Source organism: Lagopus muta, chromosome 5 (assembly GCF_023343835.1).
Source record: "Lagopus muta isolate bLagMut1 chromosome 5, bLagMut1 primary, whole genome shotgun sequence".
NCBI lineage: Eukaryota > Metazoa > Chordata > Aves > Galliformes > Phasianidae > Lagopus > Lagopus muta.
The window spans coordinates 18,254,025-18,274,228 of NC_064437.1; the positions used below are offsets into that span (position 1 = coordinate 18,254,025).

At 37.6% G+C, this 20,204-nt stretch overlaps 1 long non-coding RNA gene across 3 annotated transcripts in view; it reads left to right on the forward strand.

Annotated features, from left to right (window-relative positions):
* LOC125693470 (uncharacterized) overlaps positions 1-20,204 on the forward strand; it is a 151,742-nt gene that overhangs the window by 10,029 nt on the left and 121,509 nt on the right. For all 3 annotated transcript variants that reach the window (XR_007377110.1, XR_007377109.1, XR_007377108.1), the window contains exon 2: positions 1,627-1,770. This is a non-coding gene — a long non-coding RNA (uncharacterized LOC125693470). The remainder of the gene's footprint in view (positions 1-1,626; positions 1,771-20,204) is intronic.

Genomic DNA, 20,204 nt, shown 5'->3' on the forward strand with positions numbered 1-20,204 from the left:
GCAACTATCTCTATCTCCATATGTATTTTTAATGCCTTCTTTGGGAAGCCAGATTTCTGTGGCTAAAACATTTGTGCTATTTCACAAAAAACGTCCACATCTTTGCACTACCAATTCATAAATATGCACCTGAACAAATATTCTACTTACAGTCTTCATTTTTATTGCAATTTGAGAAAACTTTGTGATAAACATGAAAATGTTTGAGTGAAATCAGCACCAGTTAAAATATTGAAAATAAAAAATACGGGAATTTACATCTAGTTACAGCATTTGGGAATATGCCTGTACTTGGTGTGTTGATGTGTGTGAAAAATGCATGTGTATTTGGCCTTTGAAAACCAATTATACAATGATAACTCAATCTGGCTGCCTGCTGAGAATCTAGGACAGCTGTGGCAGCAAGCATTTGTGAACTGTGGAGGTATCATGGTGCTCTGAGCAATGCCATGTGTCAGGCTCCCAGAATACAGAAACTCACTGGGGCCAGCTGCTTCTAGTACTGCAGAGCTACATACTTTGCCTCTCAAAGAGCAGCATGTCCCTCTGCCTGGAGCATTTTCATAAATGAAGTGGTCTCTGTTTTGTGAGCTGCTCCTTTCTATGTTTTTTTTTTTTTTTTTTTTTTTTTTTTGGTGAAGTCCAGTCTCACAGTGAGGCTCTCTGCAGCAAGCTGATGAGCAGCCTGAGGCAGGTGGAGTTCTGCAGAGTCACCCGTGTGCCTTCTTCCTTCCAAGGACTTTCCACCTATGAGCTCTCCAGCCCTTGAACTTTGAGGGCATGTTCAGCCTCCTTCCTGGGCTATTTTGGTCAGTCTGGCTGTGAGATGATAATAAAGGCTTTAGGGAGCCTTGTTAAGTGGGACACAAAGTAAGAAAAGATTCAGTCTTAGTAGTTTACATTAATATTTGTGTTAATAGTAAAGTATTTATTTTGAAGGATAATTTTTTTTATGCACAGGAAACTGAAGATTCTTAATTTACTATATTGACAAATACTGAGTAGGAAGGATACAAAGCTTTTCATGTTCCTGCCACACTAATAAATTGTGCAAGAATTCACAAAAGTGCGAGTCAGTATTATATCATGTTCTTTGAGTGGCATTTTTCCTGTCTGTTACTGTACCATTTCACCTGAAATACAGTGTTGAAATGTTATGAAGTACTTCTGTTAAAATGCTAGGATGAAATTCTGTGGCCTGTGTTCTATGTTGTGATTGAGTGCAGTGCTGTGAAATGCCTCCCTGCAATGTGCAGGTTAACCTTATCTCAAAAGGCACTCAAAATATTTCCTAGAACTCAGACTGCCTCTGTCACTTGTGTTCATTAGAGAACTGGTGTAGCAGCTGATCCTCAATTACATCTGTCTGTCCTCAGTTACCTACATACTGCATGTTTCAGCTGGGAGAAGCTTCTGTCTGTCCCTGTGATATTGGCAAGTAGCTTCACTGATGCCAGAAGTCTGCCTTGTTTTGATTCGTTTTTGTCTGTCTTGCAAGTATACTACAGTTCTTTGATCTGCATGTCTCCTTTCTGTGACTCCTTTCAGCTACTCAGTAACACTATCTTGAAATGTGCCCCTGTATCAATGTTTTTCTAAAAGGCTTCTCTTTTTAATCCCCCCCAGGTTAAGGAAGACCATGTTTCAGCCTGACTCTAGTTGAATACGAAAGTGTTGCAGCGTTGCGATGGTGACTTTGGGTATGAGCGATTGCAAATGGATTTCTCTTCCCAGTGTCTACATGCCTGTGGAGCTGCATCCAGCCTAGAGGTATGCACTGAAGTTAGTTATAGTAGATCTTGGAGCACTGTGTAGTGGTAGAGGTGGTTCTAGGTCATTGTAGCTGAAAGTCTGAAATAGCTTGGTAAAATGAAAATCTAGCAGGGTCAATGCTGTCCTATTGTAGTCAATAATGTCTGAATGTGTTGAGACATAACTTGGTGAAACTAAATTTAAAACATCTCTTCACTCTTTGGTTTCAGTAAGCTCTTTGAATCGTGGCTGACTTGACTGTGATATTATGAAAACAAGGGTCACTTCCTCTATATCTATACTGTCGCTGAAGTAGTTTGGGAGGATTGTGTTTGTGTTTACACACACGGTGAAGGAAGAAGAGCATGCATGTTTTTCCAGTATTCCTCTCCAAGTAAAATTTATGCCTGTTTGGATTATTTAAGTGAGGAACATGATTTTGGGGAGGTGTTACCTGTGAAATGTTGAAATCTCTTCTATGGAGTTTTATGTGAGAGACTAATTTCTGTGGAAAGATGTGAAAAATCAACAGCCTCATGTAACATTGTTTTTTAAATTTGAAAGTTAATAGCGCTGGAAGCAGTTTCAAACAAGAACAACAATTTATTCATCTATGCAGGGTCAGTTGGGAAGCCACTCTCAACTATGGGTTGGCTGTTTCCAAGGCTGCAGTAATACCATATGCAGGAGAGTCTGTGATGCTTTGGCAGTGTGACTACTGAATTCTTAGCTGCTCATTTTCAAAAACTGATTTTGTCATTAAAAGTAATTTTGGGGAGGCAGAGGAATCCACACAATGTCCCTGTTTCCAGTGCTCATCAGATATTATTCATAATGCTCATTCAGTAATTCCTGCTGACACATCCTGCTGTCTGCAAATATGTTTGTTAGGTAACTTCTTGTAACTCCAAGGCTAAGCTTTTTCTCACAGTATAAAGCTATAAATTTAAGTTATACAAGTAACTGAAGAGAATGGAAAGATGGAGACTAGAATACTAAACCCTTGGAAAAAACTGGGAACCTTACTGGATGTTGTCAGAGTGAATAGGTCAAATGTGTGGGGAGAAAATGGAAAGCAAAGAGTGCGTATATTCTCTTGCTAATGTTGAGGCTTGAGTGGTTCATCTACTAATAGTCTTTCTCCATATGTGCAAGCAGGTTGTCTATTCGGTATAATAGCAATGACAACCGCCTGTTCAGAACAGCACTGAAACAATGTATTTCATTTTGACTATGCTGTGAATTGAGGACAGAAGCTTTTCATTATGCGGGTCATTACTTAGTAAAGTCTAGGGCTGTTCAAGTTCTGTTATGAACAGTAGAAAAAGATAATGTGCCATTTAGCAACCATCCCAGCTTCTTGCAATGTGTTGGTATCTACTCAATAGATGTTTAACACACCTCTGGGACTGTTTGTCCAGGAAGTCTCCACCTGTTTTCTTCAAAGTATTATTAGTTAGCTAAGTATAGAACTGGACTTGGAAATGTGGTTACTATTTTTCACGGTGTCAGTAATTGAAAATGATCTTCAGTAGTGTGGTTATAATGTTGTAAGTGACTAAATTGTTGGCTCAGGATATCTACATGTGAGTAGGCTGAAACTAGTGGTGCAGCTGTCATTCTTGTGCTATCACCTGATAAACTAGTACTGAAAGTTGGCAAAAAGAAAATCTAAAAGTCTATAGGTAAAGATTTCAAAAGGCTTAGGTGGGATATCTGTAAGTGGAATTTCCTAGCTTACAGCTATAGAAACTGTGTAGAAGTGCTGACTGGCCTAATTGTTTGCTTCTTCCTCTGGACCCCAGTTGTCAGGTTTACAGCAGAGCTGGATGTGAGAAGGTAGTTGGTGACTGTGGTGTGCTGTCTTTCAAAAGGAAATTGTTACATGCGATGAGTGTTATGAGTGGGAGCACCAGGAAAGAAATATTCTATTACAGTTTAAACACAAACAGCCATTCATTAAGTGTGCTATATGTTCAAGTCATAATGAGAAAGTGACTACATACTGAATCCTACAAATCTAGCAAGTGGGAAAATGAAAACTTGTGAGTTCTTTGAAATGGATGTCTATTTGGTCAATTAAAGAGATGCTAGCTGAAGTTAAAAATGCTTCAACAGTTAGTTTCTTACTATGGTGTTGTGACTAATTGAGTTACTATTTCCTTGGCAATGGCAGGGTGGAAGATATTTCATCATCCTTAACAGCTGACGGGTATGGGGACCTATATATTTGTTACTGAGCAAGAATTCAAGCTACAGAATCCGTAAAGCTCTTATTCTTAGGTTTTGCCTGTGGCTCAATTCCTGCCACCTCTCAAATCAAAGCCTCAGATCAGATGTGTTAAATCTGTTAAGGGGGTAGGTGTTTTCTGTAATATTTCAACTGAATTGTGGTTATTCTGGATTCACTTACGGCAGCTTTCTAAAGGACTAAGAGTCCTTTAACTAACTTAAAATTATGCCCCAAAAAGGAGAATAATTATGATCACTTATATTCCTGGACTCTGCCCTGTGTTCCAGGGCATGCTGTACTGAGTAGTAATGTACTATGCATGTAGCTGTAGATAACAGAAAATAATACTGCATGCTTGTATTTAAGCACCTGAATCTTCCTTTCAATGTCACTGAAATCAGGAAAAGCTTTTAAGTAGATGGTAGGATTGTTAATTTGAATGATGTTGAGTAGGGTCCTCTAAATAAATTAGGAGTTGTGGTTTGTAGATAGGATAATGAGGATTTCCCATAGTGTGGGTATACTTCTAAGTTTTAACAACATTTCAGTAAAATATTTCCTCATCTCTTACTGGAGTTTTTTCTCCTGGTTTCCTAAAATCTTGGAACTTTATTCAGGTAATCAGGTATCATGCTAGTAACAAATATTTGTGTAGTTGACACAAGCAGTGACTAAAAGACAGCTTACACTGTTTCAGAAATAAAAATTTCAGAAACAAAGTGTGATGCAGTCTGAAGGTTTCGTCAGTGATAGTGCAGATTTCCATCACTTCCCAGTGAAAGTTGTCAGTTCAATAGAATTAATCCTTCTATTAATGGAGCAATGCTGAGTTGTACAATCCTTAGTATTATGATGCTATGGCAGCTGACTAACTCTTCAGTCAGCATTTTGGAAATAGAATGGAATAGGATCATTTTTCAGTCAAATTTGCTTGGCACATTTTACATAGATCTAAATACCACCTGCACGCGGGGAGAAAGAACGCTGAATTTAGCGTTTATCTGCCTTTGGAGTTCTTGTTCTTCTTGTATAGGTAGCAAAGGGCAGTTTACAAGCCTAGCTGTGTAGAATGTGTTATTTCTGCTTTCCTTATGGGGTTGCCAAAGGTGTTTTGTGAAGCAGACCAGACTTTGTAACTTTTATTCTTTATTTATTATTATTTATTTTATTTTTAAAAGAATAGCAAGAGACTTGAGAAAGCTGCTTCTATGTGAGAATGGATCAAAAATCTTCTGGAGAGATTCTTAGTCTTTTTTTTTTTTTTTTTTTTTTTTACTTCTAGGGTGTTGTAGATTAATTTCTGTCCATGCCAGTTGGAATTGAACTTAGAAGCTTCTACAGAAATAAACCTCAGTTTCAGAGAACTTGCTTACTTCTGTCCAAGCTGCATTTAGCTTTTTAACTAGACAAATGCTGTATGTACTTGAGTTAAGTTCATTGAAGCTATATTAGTTTCTACCATTCTTTTTTTGTTGTTGTTTGAGATCTTTGCTAGGTGTTGTTCTTTTGCTGGAATTTGGTTTCTGATAGCTTTATCAGAAGTTTAAATTGTTCTCAAGCCACTATCTTCCTATGTTTGTGATATATGCGATCTTTCTGAAAGAGGGGGGGGAAAAAAGCAAGCTTCACTCCTCAGCCTGTCCTACTGTGCCTTGAGCATCTTAGTGGATCAGTGACACAATGGGGAGGTTGGTGGCCCTGCCTGTGGCAGGGGAGTTTGAGTTTCATGATCCTTGAAGTCCTTTCCAACCCTGGCCATTCTGTGGTTCTGTGACACACACACAGTCTCATTGGAATTTTCAAACTAGCTAGTAGCAGTTCTCTGAACTTGATGAGCTGTGCTGTTTTTGATAGTGATGTGCAGAAAGCCAGATGCACCCCACAAGTGTCAGACTTCATTTTAAAGCACCTTATGTCTGATTTGTCCAAGACAGAATGCCTGTCAGGAATTTGGGAACAGTTGCCTTACGGGTAGAAAAAGCAGGGGAGATGCTGTTGAGTTTGAGCAACTGTCCATAGGTTATTACCAGCTTGGAAACCTCTGATGTATCTTGCATTTCTAGATATGGGACAAAGAATTACCTTTTCTTGGCGACTATCCTGTCCAAATACATTCTGTTAGAAATTTATCCTTTAAATACTGCATATTTTACAGCATGTTCTTTCCCAAATACACATAATGTAACTTGCTCTAGTTGTATTTGAAAAATGCAGGTATGTTTTCAATTTAGCAACCATAGAAGGGACTGAAAGGATAGAAAGGCAGACTTCTTAGTTACTTCTTTACTAAGATTTGGTGCTTGACCAGATGTAGGGGTGTGTGTGTGCTTATGTGACTAAGCTTATTACAATGGTCTAATGTCTTAAAACTCTCTTAATAGTTAACATCCTTTGAGGTTTTTAATGGCTGAAACATCCATTAAAGGGTCATAACAACCCTTTGCTACTGCATTATGGAAATAGGTCTCTTTCAGGAAGATATGAATGAGATTCTTTTTCATTTAGATTCACTTTCTTGTGTACAGCCTGGTCCCTACTTTTCCATTACACATCTTTAACTGTTAAATTGGCCTTTTGAGCAGATGGCTAAACAGATTGCAGCAATCATAAACCCTTCTGTGTTGCTATGCTTCATTACATGGTTTTGTTATGTATGTAATGCCATCACATAATAAGGTGCTACTCTCAAAGCAGTCCATGTTCTGTCACTTCAGCAGAGTGCTGTTACTATTCCCATTTAAAATGTTACTAAACCTTGAAGTGCTACTGATTTCATCAGAAAATGCCTGTAGATGCATCAAATCACTCCTCTAGAATATCTTTACAGATACTTTTGTGCCAGTGGATAGTTAATTTCATATAGCAGGGAAAATGACTCTCCTTGTGTTTTTTAAGGGTAGTGACTGATTATCATTCTTTATAAGCTGAAGTCCATGAGTGTTATCTTGTATCTCTATTTCATATTTTCCTATTAAAAAAATACTGCCATTGATAGCTCTGTTTTGTTTCTTACTTACTGTGCAATAGCCTATTGATTTCTTTTTCCTATCAATGCTATTTTGTTTGTTTTATGGGTTGATTTAGACTATTCCAGAATTTTAGGATGCTTGTCAAAGAATTTCCTTGTTGCTGCAAACCTGACTCAGAGGTGTGTCTTGTGGACATTCTATGAAAGGGTTTTGAAGTTGAGGTTCACAACTGATTATTGTTAGAGCATAGATGACAGTGGAACAGTGCAAATCTTTTTTTCTGATGTGAAGTTGTTCATTCTGTAATGGATTTCTAGAAACAATTGGGAGACAATTACATTGCTGTAGAAGATGTTTTCAACTAAACTAAATTTCATTTCATAGTCTGAACAAAATGGAAGCATCAGTAGTTTTAAGAGGATGGATTTCTAAAATTGGTTGTTTTGGAATTGTGAAGATGTAAATCAGGTTGTAGTTGCCAGGTACTAAGCTCAGTTTACTTTCTGTTATAGCAGATTGAGGCTTTGACTTATTGTAAAGAGTTAGATATGTTTAACCTCAAGAATAATTGCTATCTTATGTAGGAAATGTTTATTGGATTGTGAAGTTAAGGCAACAGAAGTTCAAGACAATGCAGTAAGTGTGAAATCCTGCAGGCTGTACTTCAGTTAGAGGTTACAATTCTGTGGGCATTCCTTGGGGCTAGAAGGCTGAACTGAAACCTAACCTCAGCTGTAGCACACAGCAGGACTGTACCAAGTGTTCAGCAATATAAGAAGAGATCTCTATGCACCAATGTTGAGACAGTGCCTGAACTTTTCTTATATCCAGGTCTACTGAGATCCTCCCAGTAGGTATCAAGCTGACTGAGGAAAGCCAGCATGCCTGGAATTACAGGAACTCCATTTGCTGAAAATGGGAATCTGGTGGTGGTTCTGTGGTTGTGATAACTTTGTTTTGGAATTTATACTTCAGTGTGTTGATGTACGCATCTTCCTGTGAGATGGCCTGATGTGAAGAACTTAGCCTCCATCTCCTTGTCATGACTTAAGGTCCAGAGTCAAGACATTTGCACTTTGGAGGGAGCCAGTTGACACTGGACCCTGTTATTGGTATACTCAATTCTTCTTTAGTAGTAGTGTCCTTTGGTCACATTTGATACTGTGATGTCTGTTTTCTTCAGAGGCATGTTCATATACACCTGCAGGCTAAATCTTTTCAGTATTGAATTTCTTGAATGTAAACTACTCAGTTTTTGTATCCAGCAGAGTTTCCATAATGTGACATAATTCTGTTGAGGGGTTTTGCTGTCTTAAAGTGCATAAAACTGGCTTAACTGTTCAATTTCAGTAATGCTAGTACTTGGAGAGCTATAGAAAACAGTGTCTCCTAGGCCTGTCAAAGTGTTTCTAAGGTCATCTAATATGCTTTTGTAACTTCTTTTGCCTACCATGGTTGAAAAAAAAAAAAAAGTATTATATATATATAAATATTCTATATATTTTATAAATATATAAATATTTTATATATATATAAAAGCCTGTGCTGGATTTGTATCCCACTGCACTTCTCTATGTACAAATACCTTTGTATAAGCTTGTTTTTTTTTTTTGACAAAAAATGGTCTTAAATATAAGTATATAGGTATAAATTGCAGTTTATACTGAAGTCCAAGACTAATTGAATGCAAGTATAGAATCAGACTACACAAACCTTGCCCAAAACTGGTTAAAGATAATGAGATGTAAGCCATGATACAGTAAATGAGTTTTTAAATTTTTGTTTACAGCAGTGATCAGGAATCTGCTCTTAGCCATACACTGGTACCTTTTGTCAGAAATACCCTGATTTTTGTCCTTAGGCTGGTGCTTAAAGGGAGCCATTGGATTTATTTTCCTGGCTTCTTGTCTAGTTTCTTTTAATAGAAGGGAAAATCAACAGCACAGATAACAATCTTAGGAATTGCCTACTATGAATATGCATATATTCCACTGTGAACTGAGGAAAATTTCAAGTTACGATAACTCTTGGGGGGGGCAGGGGATGGAAACGAACAAACAAAGCCTCAGACTCCTGTGGAGATAATGGAAGCTGAAACACTTCTTCTGTTCTTGAGAAGAGCTGCAGAAAGCAAATTTTGTGAAAAGAACAAAGGGGGAAATGTCAGCCCTCCCCATTCTCTTCTTGGCTGCGTGCCCAATCTCTAAACTTGCACTAAGCTTTGCCATAGCAACAATATCATCGGAACATTTTCCAGCCCAGAGTTTACCTCTTGCTGTAGGTTTAGGAAGGAGAGAACTTAGAAACTATTTGCAGCCTTATACTTTAGTCATGAGGCTTTGGGATGAAAACCACAACAAACCAAAACCCACCTGCTTTCAAAAAGGGGGTAGAAGGAACTCTGCAATAAAATCCCTTTTAAAGATGCCTTTTTTTTTCCTGCTAAAAAAAAAAAACAAACAAAAAGCCAAAAAACAGTGCCACAACTAAGGACATGTAGTGCATAAAAGATACTCTGGGAGGTAGCTGATCTTCAGTACTGAAGAGGGACAGCAAAGCAGCCTAGAGGATCAAAATGTTGTGAGCTCAGTAAGAATGCATCTTGTACCAGAGAACTCAAAGCTCTTTAGACTTTTTGTTAATGGGAGGGCATTGTGTAATCTTAAATCTCAAATTTTGTAGGGGCAAGGACATAGGTCACTACCTGCACATGAACTCATGTTGAGGCCACAATCCTGCATTATTTTTTCATTTTGCCAGGATGTCAACTAAGCTTTAGAAGTGATTTCGGTGTCAGATATGTGTATGCATATTTGCATCTATGAAGTTCAAGCACAAGACTAATTAAAGTTTTAAATGTACTCCATTAAAATGAATTCATACATAGCTATTGCTGTGTATTTGGCAGAAACTGTGCTGTGTCCTTCAAAACATTGGCTTCCATATTCTGTAATTTTGGGCAAAATTTTATATAATGGTTTACTCTTGCAGCTACTGCTTTACTGACAGCTGATGTTTGGTAGTAAGACTCTGGGATCTACAAGGATTGCAGTTATTAAAATGTAGATTAGTGGTAGGAGTCAGGTAGTCTTTTGTGCACTTATCTTTGCTTACAGAGAATGCATTTAGAGTCCTTTTTCCTCAACCAAAGATGTGGTGGACAGCTGCTTGCTAGTGCTCCCACTGTTGTCACACAAGACTAACTAACGAGTTACACAGTTCTTCCTAATCTACCCAGTCTTTTAATGCAGTGCTGTTCTCTCTTTACTATCTTTCCTGTCTTCTTCCTAGTCTACTTAATGACAGATGTATGGATTACTCAGCTCTGATCAGTATCTCAAGGCTATGTAATGAGTCATTTGCAGAGATCTCCATATTCTTTCAAAATTCATTTTTCTTCACTCTAAGTCAGCACAGTGGAGCAGGGGTTTATGCTGTTTTAAATTTAAAAGGGTGCATTCACTTCTATCCAGAGGGTCAGTGAGTGTACAGTGCTCTGCTTGTTACCTACAAATCAATTGCCAGGTAATAGCTTGCTGATACAGGAGGGTAATACTGTTTTGAGTAGGTTTGATAAGGTTTTTCATCCTTCTGTTATACGTTTAGAAAACCTCCTATGATACCCATAGTTCAGAAATTACTGTCCTACAAATTTAGTGCATAAAATTAGAATACATCTAAGTATGGATGCATCATTGTTACACTTGCATAGTGTTAATTTGTTGAATATTCAGCCACTGAAACTGATTATCAAATTTTTGTGCTAAGAAATGTATCAATTCTAGCTTAATGTGAATAGGAAGCTGTTATGTTAGTACTAACTGTACTTCAGGGGAAAATAGAGCAGTATTTCTGTGTCTAGTTTTTTTGCTGTGGAGACTAGCTGGTGCTTGAATAGTATTAGTCCAGAAGAACGCTTCTGGTTAGAGGCAGGACATTAGGTAAGGGTCACAGAGCACTCATGCAACTTTGTGGTGAACTGGAACAGAGGATTTATTTTGAGTGATCTCAGCACTGTGTTATGCCTGAGGCAATATGCAGGCTGTGCACAGGCTGAGACAGTGATGACTACTTTCAGTTGCTCTTTAGATTAAGGAAGATTCTTGTCATGTGAGTCAGAGCCATTGTACAGCTTCTTGCTAGTGTATGCTTTATCCTTGGACCTTACTGCTGCTGTGTAATATATTGAGCATTTTGCTTGTATCAAACCAAAATTCTTTGGGCCTTATCCATATCCTTGGTTTTCAACAGTAAATGTCTGAGGGACTAAAAGCTTTGAATGTATTGTGTGAAGACTGCATGAAGTGCCTGATTTCTCTTGTAACCACAATTCTTTCTTCATGACTGCCCCTGGCTGTGTGTTCCAGAGACAAAGGCTGTCTAGTGGTGGTGTGTTCGATGTGTTCTGTCTCATCAACTACAAAACTGAAGAAATTATTAAATTGTAACGTTGTGGGTTTGTTCTTAATATGTAAGATGAGTTAGACCTTTCTGTGTATAGATAAAATAGATTGAATTCCAGGAGGCTGATATATGTTGTTTGGAGGAATATCACCCTTTGTTATAACTTTATAAATTCATCATCACTGCAGACTGAGGCTTGATATTTTTAAACTTCTAATTGCATTCTGTGCTTTTCAAAAAAATCCTTGTAAAAAAAAAAAAAATAGGATTAATATGAACACATACCTTATGCTTGAACTCAGTGCTGTGCTTTTGTGCAACCTATTGGCAAATACTGTTTCTAAAAGGAAGGTATACTGATGTTACTAATTACATTAAAAATCAATCAAGCATAAAATTCTTTAGGTAACATATCTTCTTTCTAAGAATCCCCTCAGTGACGTATTTTGAGTTAGATGAATACCTGTTGATACTATCAAAACTTCTTCAGAACAGTCTTCTGATGTACGTTTATGTTCATCCACATCAATACTGGCTTTGTGTCTTAGTGGAAATTTGCCACCTGAGGGAAATTTCAACACGTAGCCAGGGAATAGAATGACTTGATGCGTGCGTGGGCAGATGTGCTCTCCCCTCATACTTCTTGTGTCTGATGTCATGTTCCCACCTTCTGCCAGACAGTGTCATACCTTGCAGCCAACACACCTTTGTTTGAAAAGGACATAAACATATGAATCAGAAGAAGATGGGGAATGAGATATACCTGAGAGGTTTGTAGCTCAGGTACAGCTTATAACGAGACTACTTAAATGCTTTTTGTAAGATCATAAATTGATGAACATCTTTGTCATCCTATTGACTTTCTGCTGAGGCAGCTCATAGTGTTGGTGAGGAACTAGGGCTTTGTATATTAAACAGATCTTAAAATGTACTGTGTATAGGAAGTCTTAGATTGTGGCCTGAACCAGTGATTGAGCACCTGGTGAAGAGGTGTGGCTGGCCCTGGGAGCTCAGGTGTAAGCAATTCAGTGGTGTGACCCTAGCCTCATTTAAGGGCTGGCAGTTAAGAGGGCAACATCTCTACTTGGAGATGGCTTTCTTCTTGGAGTTTTCCTGTGAACCTTATCTTAGGAATAGCTTACCCTGTTCCATTCTTATTATTATCTTGTGAATAATACCCTTCTTGGGTTATTCTGAAATTGGTCAGAGGCAACTGCATACCTACCTCTATTCATCTAATAGATGCTGTAAATGCTTTTATACTCTAGGGTGTGTAACCATCTCTGTACCTTCCATAGGAATGAGGTAGGTAAGAGTTCAAATAGTGAGTGCAAGTAATCTTCCTAGATGAAATCATACCACTTAAGAAATATTAAATAAAAACAAAACAAGTTATTTCCAGGAAAGCATTTTTAGTGCTGGAGTTGGAAGTTAACTAGTTAAGATCTGTACCAAAGTATCTAATTAAACAGCTTATTTTTTCAACTGAAGGCAGTAAGACCAGATAATTCTTAGAGTTTCAGAAATTTAATCTGCTTATTTTAAGCCAGAGCGGATGAAGATGCCTAGCTCTACAACACTTATTTGAAAGTATTGATTTTTTGTTTCTTAGGTATACTATTTTAGTTGACTATGGTGTATTTATTAGATAAGCTTGCAGATGAAGTATGGTCTCTCAACCTCTGATATGCTTATCTGCATGAAGAGATTCAGTAGTGAAGAATCTGGGTCTTGCATACTTTGTTAATGGTACTGCACTTGTGCAGGTGGATGTGTGACTTAGGATTAGTATTGATAACTCTCAGTTGCTCTGCAGTCACACAGCGCAAAGGATAATATGTTTAAGCTGCTCTGTGATCTTGTGTGTGGAGCCAATTCAAGGCCCATGAGCTGCCAAGGTGGCCTAACGGTGCTGAAGTCTAAGAAAGACTGCAGAGGGAAGCCCTTGTAGCATGTATAGATTTTCACTCTAGTAAATGAATGATTTTACTTTTTGGTATCTGAACTTTTAGATCCAGCCTTCCTGTACAAGCAAACCACTCCAGATTTTGTGTAGACATGTTTAAGAGCAGCTATTTGGTGAATATTCTCTTAAGGGGCACTCAGATGGGGCCCTTTATATGACAAAACATCAGTTAGTAGTAGGAGTGTGGAGTAGGAGCAGTGTGTTCACTGAGACTATTGTCTGAAGCAGGACTTTTAGAACTGCAGGAGGCTAAGAGAAGAATTTAGACACAGATTTCAGGGTGCAAGGAGTGACAAGGGAAAAGTGGAGGAAGTGAAGGGCTGTGACGTATGAAGAGAGCTCAGGAAACTATCAACAATGTAAATGTTGTAAATGTTTAATGTAAATGTTTAAAATTTCAGGGCTGAGTGACTTGTTCATATGAATAATAAGTTTACAATCAATTTCTAGGCAATGCGGATAAAGAAGCAAAGCTGGAGATTAACTTCTTGGTAGCACTGCAGCCTTCTGCTGTTAAATCTTTTTCAGTTCTACACCTACAAATTGTATTGATGTTTGTATACAGTATGCACTCTGAATGCATGGTGATATGAAATCCCTTCATCACTAACGCATGTTGCAGCAAACGCAAATGTTCAAGGACTGTTTTCAAGGTTCTTTGTAAATTAAAGGGCTTTGAACATGTTTGTGTTACTGCTGGTCTTTGCAATTGTTTTGTGGCAGTATGTTGACAATCTTAAAAGTGCCAAATGAAAAATAACATAGCAAGCATGAATTTGTTGAAGACCTAAAAAGTGATACTGAAAACTTGTTAAAAAGCTGACTCATCCCATATTAACAATTTTACTTAATGTTTAAGATGTCCCTGTAATGAAGAAAATGACCAATAATTTCAGTGTAAAATCAGTTTGTGTAACTTGTCACCAGAATCCATGTGTTCGATTTCTTCAGTAATTTAGTTGTTACTAGGAACTGTTTCTTATTCTGTAGTGTTGAGATGCTCTTAGAGAAGCAGTTAAGGATTGCAAACTGACATTATTTCACTTTAGTGTGTTCCTTGGTTATAAGTGGTGTCTTTTCTCCAAATACATTGGTAAAGCATTGGAAGTCACTGTATACCATCCTATTATTTAGATAACAATTTCTGCTAAAAAAAAATCTTTAGATGCTGTGGATAATGTTCTATGATTCTACCCTTGGTTCTGATGCGTTTCCTGATTGCTGTTATCATCACTTCTGTGATGATCCCAGTTCTTCATAGATTGCTCTGTACTGCAGCATTTTCCTTACACACTGAGCCCAGTGATTCAGGTGTGTTGGTGCAGGGAAGAGCAAGGTGCAGAGATGATCATCTTCTATTGCTATCCATGAAAAAAGTTTGTATTTTGAACATGTAAAGACTAAGCAAAATTAGTAAAATGAACTCTTTTGAATATAGAAGGATTGGTACTTGACTCATGATATTAGGAGGACTGCCTCAATCTCCTTATGAAAAACATGAGAGCTAGGTAGTGAACTGGGGAACAACTCACTGATATGCTTACTAATTTAGTGTTGTAGAAAGCCTGTCATATTATACTTTGCAGCTTGCAGGGAAACATTAATTTTTCTCCTAATTCCATTTCTTCTTTTCTCTTCAAGAAATGAAAAAGTCCAATCTGGAAACCTGAGTTACTTTTTAACTGGCATTTCATGCATTTATTGTTAAGTAACCTGCACTTGTCAGAATGAGTTTCATGTATTATTGTGAATGGCATATATTATTTAGTCCATGATGATGTATTTTGCAATGAGTCTTCACCTTATACTCTGTAGCAGCATTGTCACTTCGTACATGCTACATATTCCATCAAGCTAATGAAGCAACTGTTTGCTATGCATGACCTGTTGTGTGACTGACTGATAACTGCAGCATTGTACACCTAGCACTCTATTATTAGACCTACTGCCAGACCGTACGTTATATTTCAGATATATTTAATGCCATGGAAACTTTGGAGGGGTAGAAAATAGTTTTAGAGACTCCCTGCAAACTTGAATGATGCAAATAGCAGAGATCCATCATGGCTAAGACATTACCTAGCAGTTTTCAGGATGAGGAGACCTGTTGGTACTGCTGGCATGCTAGAAATTGTATGCCCTATGGGAGCTGTGTAATTGTATCTTAGATATGAATTCAAAATACAACTTTGCTATAAAGGAACATATATAACTACCTTATTGCAAAGCAAGTAAGGGATGGTTACAGGGAATATTGGATGGCTTTTCCTCAGTTTGCAACCAAAGTGTACAAAAGTTTTCAATGGAAATTCATCCATTTGGTATGTTCTGAAAGTGTAAGCTACCAAATGCATCTACTGGTCTTTGATAAATCAGACTTGGCAGATCTCATATACTACTTCTATATAGTCCATTAGAAGATAAAAAAAAATTGTTTTGTTGGTGTACCAGAGCATGTTAAGCTCTCTCAGATGATTAGAGGGCTAGAGCATCTACCTGACAAAGACAGGCTGAGGGAGCTGGGCTTGTTTAGCCTAGAGAAGAGAAGGCTGCAGAGTGATCTCATTGCAGACTTCGAGTATCTCAGGAGAATGTACAGACAGGAGGGGAATAAACTCTCTACAAGGGTAGATAATAACAGCAAAAGGGGAAATGGTTTTGAGGGAGGGAAGATTTAGACTGGCTATTGGGGAAGTTCTTGATGGAGAGGGTGGTGAGGTGATGGAACAGGCTGCCCAGAGAGGCTGTGGATGCCCTGTCCCTGGAGGCGTTCAAGGCTGGGTTGGGTGGGGCCCTGGGCAACCTGGTCTAGTATTAGATATGTAGGTTGGTGGTCCTGCATGCAGCAGGGGGTTTTGAGTTAGGTGATCCATGAGGACCCTTCCAACTTAAACCATTCTGTGATTCTAAGACTTACTGATATCTTTGGAGTCTCTGTTCTGTGAAATATTTATTAGTAGTCACTGGTGTACCAAAACTGAAAAAGCTGAAGAGAAACTGTTTTGTTGCAGAAGGTACATCAAGTATGTGCTTCCTTTGTGCATAATCTGTTTCTTTCCTTGTGTATGTAAGTATTCTATGAATTACTTAGTGTAGTCCTTGGAAGAATGGAGATAGTAACTTGGACTTCACCAAGGGTGAAGCTTTGGAATATGAAAATCTTACAAGGATCTGATTGCGCAGGCAGGCATTTTGAGGAACATATGATGTCTGCTTAGTACTTTTTCCGCTTTCTCTATTATGTCTGCTAACACTGAATATCAAGAAAAACAGAAAAAGATGGACTGAATACAATGCTCTGTGGTTAGTGATGAGCAACTGAGAGTATATATTTTTTTTTTGTTGCGAACAACTGAAGGATCTAAGCTTATCTCTTGAAACACATAACAGTAGGTGCAGCAATGACAATTACCATGATTCACTTCTTGTTTTATGGTTACTGTGATGCTTTCCTAGTAGTCTAGCATCAGCCTAAGTAGGCTATGTCCCTACTCTCACACGGAGAGAATCTTTTAAAACGAGCAGTATTTCAGTGACTTCCACAGTGATTGGTGGAGGAGGGAACACAATGAAGGTATCATGGCACTGGGAGCACTGAGTAGTGTAAATCACTATTGGTGATAGGTGAGTGGTTGGACTTGGATGATCTTGTAGGTCTTTTCCAACCCTGGTGTTTCTGTGACTTCTGTGATTGTCAAGGAAGCTGCTAATAAGTGGTAAAAAGTAAATGTATTATGTAGAATGTACTTGTAAATGAGACATGCACCAGAAAGCCTGAAATATGTCAGGTGAAATTCTTTGATGTGGATACACAACTATCCTTCCCTTGTTACCTTGGTGCAAGTGTATTTTATGTGTTCTGATAATCCTGTTATGGACATTCAGAAAAACCTGTTAATATCAGAGTGAAAAATAGAAAGTGGAACAGCAGTAGATCTGTGAGCATGGGAGATCGTTAAAGGCAGGCATGATTTACCTTTGATTTCTGTGCTCGGATCTGAGTATCAGATTTGATCCAGTTGTTCTGGAAGGCATGTTATTGAAAAAGATAAAAAAAAAAAAAGCAATAAAATAATTAAATTCTGTCTTTCCTATACGTACAAGTAGTTGTGTAAGAATTTAGTATCCAAGTCTGAAACTCAGAAGTTGTGTTGGATGTTTTTATTTCTGTATGCACATACTTGAAGGTTGGTTTATTCTCAGGAGTGGAAAGTATAGAAATGTGACTTATTGTTTTCTTTGTGATGCGTGATGGATCTTGAAACTCTAGCCAATATTCATCTGACATTGCTGGAAGAATTGTTTTCCTGTTAAAATGGTACTCCAATTCCATGCTTTTTCATTACAAGCTTTTTGAATTCTAAGAGTTGCAGAGCAAAATTATAGTGATTTGAGAAGTCTTATTTCTTAGAGTGTGGAACTCAGCTGCCTCACTTCACTTATGGCTCCTATGAAAATGGGCTGATTAACCAATCTGCTTGAAGAAATAATTTGTAGATTGTCTGAATGTGCAAGAAAAAAATGGAAAATAAACTTCAATTACCTTTAGACGATAGCATGCGTCTGTCTGAATTTTTTTCTTCAGTGGAGAGAGAAAAAACTCAGTTTATAGTCAGTTACTGGGTGGCAGATGTTGTGCAAATATAGAAGAAAGACATAATCCTTGTGCCAAAATCTTTATAATCTATGTCTAAACAGGCAGCAGGTGGATACACCAGACTTGGGAAAAGAAAACAATGAGATAAGAGCAGTCAGAATCATGCGGATCATAGCACAACAGCTGCCTGCTCATTGTTCGTGTTTTAGATGGGTATCATGACAAAAGGCATTCTGGGGAGATTTGGAAGAGCTTAATGTTGCTTTAGAGAATTATCAATTATTGTGTGACTTATGCTGGAAAACTGTTAACAACTCAAAGCAGAATTCAAAGATGGGCTTAACATAGTTTCTTCAGAAAATAAATTCTTTTCCCATCTCTTGTTTCTTTGGTGATCTAGGCCAAAGCCTCATGGAATGATTTACAAGATTTAAGCCATCGGTCTTTGAATTCTGGCAATTATTTGCATAGCATTGGAAAATACTTCTAATATGATCATATGATTTGCAGATCTCATCTGCAGTTGCTTTTTGAGTTGATTTTCTGGACTGTGAAGCCATGTTTTACTATGATAGAAATACAAACTTGAATCAATATACTATATAGGCAGACCAAAAACTTTCATGTTTAGGTGATCTGTTATGACAGCCAAAAGTTATGCTTAAATGCTTATTATTGCTGCATGTTGTGTTTTTATGCCAAAATCCCATGAGTCATTCTAGGCAATTCCAGCCTTAAGTCTTTCTCATTGTGCTTGCTCCTTTCTTTTGCTGCCAGAGCTCCTTATTCCTTTCACATTGCTCTTCAGTTTCCCTGTAAACACTACCCGCACCTTTTATTTCTACTGAGCTACTAAATGCAGCTTTTATTTACATAGTTTTTTGTCTATTCTGATAGTAAAAACATCTGTGATGCATCTCTAATACATGCAAACATATATTTTCTGAAACAGCTATACAACTTGTTCATAATGTCTCTCAGCACTGATAGAATATTTTCTTCACATTTACATACTGATATATAAAAAATAAAAAGAGCAAAAAGCAAGGCAAAAAAAGGAAAATACCTGAAGCTGCTGCTTCAGATAGATAATGTTTTAAAGTTGCGGTGAGACTAAAGAGTAATTTTCCTGTATCACGTAATCGGCATCACTACTCAAAACAGCTTAAGTTGCCTGCTGAAAGATACTTTAAGTCTCAGAATACAAATTGCTACAAGGTGGAGAGATTTCAGGGGACTCGCCACTGCACGCTCATTCCATTTCTGTGTTTTTTCTGGTTGTTTTTATCTGCTGTTGGTAGAAAAGATAGGGTTAAACTCATCTGGACACATGGAAACCATGTATGTGTTCTCAATCTGTATCCTGAGAAGTACATTTTACAGGTCTATGTGAAAATACTGAGCTGAATCTTAACTACAGTTTTCATTTCAGCATATTAGGGCTACCCTTTCACTTAAATGTACAAATAAATTCATTAAATGAGTGAAATCAGAGCAATTGGCAAAGATATCTTTGGGTTTAAAGCCTTGCTACTAAGGTTCAGGAGATCTGGCATAAATGGTGAGCCATATAGTATACTTGCTAATTTCTCCTGCTTTAGTTTTTCATTTGTAAAATGTGCATAACTATTTTATTTCTCTTTTTTTTTTATTTCTTTTTCAGACATGCAGCTTATTTTATTAACCATGATTTTAACTGGAGCCTGAAAGCTCAGGTTTAATTTGAGTAGTTAGAATGAAAGCAAAGTGTAAGCTGTTGTTTAGGATGTATTGCATAATCTTTGTAAAGCAAAGGAGTCTAAATGCTGTTTTTTCAGTGCTGTCCTTAATTCAGGTAGTTTTGAATACAAATACTGAACCACAGGCTACAACTTCAGTGCTAAGGAAAGCTCTTTTCCTCTAAATCAATGTATTTAGGTCAACCTTGTGGTAATTTAGTCTGAATCTGCTGAATTTAGACTCCAATACTAAGTATAAGAAGATCTTTCCCAAGAGAAAGGGCTACTGATGTAAACAAAGGTTACAGCAGGACCAGGACTATTGAGAGTGAGGCAGGTAAAGATAGTCACAGATTTAACAGTTGAAATAAAACAAAAGCTTTAGCTCCTTCTGCACTTTTACCACTGTTTCTCCATATTAATGCTTCTTTAGTGTAAGCTTTTAGTGGTGTTTATTAAACTTATGCTCGTGGTTACTGCACCACTTTCTGACAAGACTGCAAATGCAGAGACTGCTAGCAGTGAAGAATGAGTGACTGCTTCCTATAAGCTTAACAGTTGTAAG